The 2705-nt window shown below is 39.1% G+C and overlaps 1 non-coding gene across 1 annotated transcript; it reads right to left on the bottom strand.

Moving 5' to 3' along the window:
- Nucleotides 1-1430: 1430 nt before the first annotated feature.
- On the bottom strand, nucleotides 1431-1537 carry LOC132655031 (U6 spliceosomal RNA). The gene has a single exon (XR_009592614.1). It is a non-coding gene; the product is annotated as a U6 spliceosomal RNA (small nuclear RNA).
- Between the last annotated feature and the right edge of the window lie 1168 nt (nucleotides 1538-2705).

Below are 2705 nucleotides of genomic sequence, written 5' to 3'. Positions count from 1 at the left end.
GCTTTTAGATGCAGGCCTGCTATAAATTGCTTTTAATATTATGTTGAATTATGTTTCTTGTATTCCTAATCTCTCCAGGACATTTATCATGAAGGGGTGTTGGATTTTGGCAGACTATTTCTGCATCTAATGAGATGACCATGTGATTTTTGTCTTTCAGTTTGTTTATATGGTGGATTACCTTTATTAATTTATGTCTGTTGAACAATTCCTACATCTCTAGGATGAAGTCTTTGATCATGGCGGATGTCTTGTTGGATTGGTTTGCATGTATTTTATTGAGAGTGTTTGCATCTGTGTTCATAAAGGATATTGTCCTATAAATTTCTTTCTTTGTTGAGTCTTGTGTAAACTTGGTATCAAAGTAATTGTGATGACATAAGAAGAATTAGGTGGTGCTCCTTTAGTTTCTTGTGGAATAGATTGAGGAGAATTGTCATTAATTCTTTGAAAGTTTGGTAGAATTCTGAGTTTACTTCATCTGGGCATTTTCTGGTTGGTAGACTTTTAATTTTTTTTGTTTTAATTATTATTGTTACAATTTATTCACTATGTATCCCAACTGTGGCCCTCTCCCTCATTCCCTCCCAATCTCACCCTCCTTCCCTCTTCTCCCCCTATGGCCCGCCCCTAGTCCACTGATAGGGGAGGACCTCTACCTGACCCGAACCTATGAGGTCTCATCAGGACTGGCTGCATTGTCTTTCTTGTGGCATAGTAAAGCTGTACCCCCCAGGGGGAGGTGATCAGAGAACCAGCCACTGAGCTCATGTCAGAGACAGTCCCTCCTTCCCTTACTAGGGAATCCACTTGGAAACTGAGTCAATGGGCTTCCTCTGAGCAGGGGGTCTAGGTCTTCTCCATGCATGGTCCTTGATTGGGGTATCAGTCTCAGCAGGGCCCCCAGGGCCCAGTTTTTTTGGCTCTGGTGGTCTCCTTTTGGAGCTCCTGTCCCCTTCAGGTCTTTCTGTCTTCCTTTTCTTTCATAAAATTCCCTGCATTCTGCCCAAAGTTTGACTATGAGTCAGCCTCTGCTTCGATACCTCGATCAGTAGAGTCTTTCAGAGGCCCTCTATGGTAGGCTCGTGTCTTGTTCCTTGTCTTCTCCTTCTTCATATGTCTATCTTGTTTGCCCTTCTGAATGAGGATTGAGCATCTTCCCTAGGGTCTTCCTTGTTATTTAGCTTCTTTAGGAGTATAGATTTTAGGATGTTTATCCTATGTTATATGTCTAATAGCCACTTATAAGTGAGTATATGCCATATGTGTCTATCTGCTTCTGGATTACCTCGCTCAGGATGATCTTTCCTAGTTCCCACCATTTGCCTGCAAATGTCATTATTTCTTTGTTTTTAATAGCTGAGTAGTATTCCATTGTGTAAATGTACCACAATTTCTGTATCCATTTCTCTGTTGAGGGACATCTAGGTGAAAATATGGAATGCTTCATGAATTTGTGTGTCATCCTTGCTCAGGGGCCATGCTAATCTTCTCTGTATCATTCCACTTTTAGTATATGTGCTGCTGAAGCAAGCACTGGTTGGTAGACTTTTGATGACTACTTCTATTTCACTCAGGGTTATAGGTTTGCTTAAATTACTTATCTAATCTTGACTTAACGTTGGTAGGTGATACATACCAAGAATTTTATCCATTTCTTTTAGGCTTTCCAATTTGGTGGAGTACAGAATTTTAAAGTAAGTCTTTATGATTCTCTCTAGATTTTCTCAGTGTCTGTTGTGACGTTCCCATTTTCAACTCTAGTTTTATTAATTTGGATCTTCTCTCTTCATCTTTTAGTTATTGGCTAAGGGTTTATTAATCTTATGATTTTAAAGATGGACTCTCAATATAGATTTTTTTTGAGTTTTGTTTTTTGAAACATGGTCTCTAGCTCAGATGTCAAATTTCCTCTCTAGCCAAGAATGATGTTGAATTTCAGCTTCTATCTGCTCAGTTCTCTGTATGAAGCCCAGGGACTCATGCATGCTAGGCAGCTCCCTCCCCAGCTCTGATGCAGCTGTAATATGCATTTTCCTGATAGAAAAAGGATGTTGAACTTTTTCACATATTTATTGGCCATTTTTTTACTTCCTCTGCCCACACTCAGTGACATACTTCCTCCAACAATGCCACACCTCACCTCATAATCCTTGTAATCTTTTCAAGTCTTTCCACTTCCTTCCACTTCCAAGCATTTAATCATTTGAGCCTATCGGAGCCCATTCTTCTTCAAACAACCCAAGAACCATAAAACTGATTTTTTTTAAAGTCACATAAAATCTTAAGAAAATTTATGATTTTGTGTTGATAATGATTTCTTTGGTGAACAAGGACACCAAAATCCTTAATAAAATACTTGCAATCCAGTATATATAAAGAACTAAAGAAGTTAAACAGCAAAAAATCAAGTAATTCAATTAAAACATGGAGTACAGAGCTAAACAGAGAATTCTCAATAGAGGAATATCAAATGGCAGAGAAACACTTAAAGAAATGTTCAACCTCATTAGCCATCAGGGAAATGCAAATCAAGACGACCCTGAGATTTCACCTTACACCCATCAGAATGGCTAAGAGCAAAAACTCAAGAGACAACACATGCTGGAGAGGTTGTGGAGAAAGGGGAACCCTCCTCCACTGCTGGTGGGAATGTAAACTTGTATAACCACTTTGAAAGCAACCTGGCGCTTTCTCAGAAAACT

Source organism: Meriones unguiculatus, chromosome 6, assembly GCF_030254825.1.
Source record: "Meriones unguiculatus strain TT.TT164.6M chromosome 6, Bangor_MerUng_6.1, whole genome shotgun sequence".
In the NCBI taxonomy this organism is placed as follows: domain Eukaryota; kingdom Metazoa; phylum Chordata; class Mammalia; order Rodentia; family Muridae; genus Meriones; species Meriones unguiculatus.
This window is presented reverse-complemented; position numbering and strand designations above follow the sequence as displayed.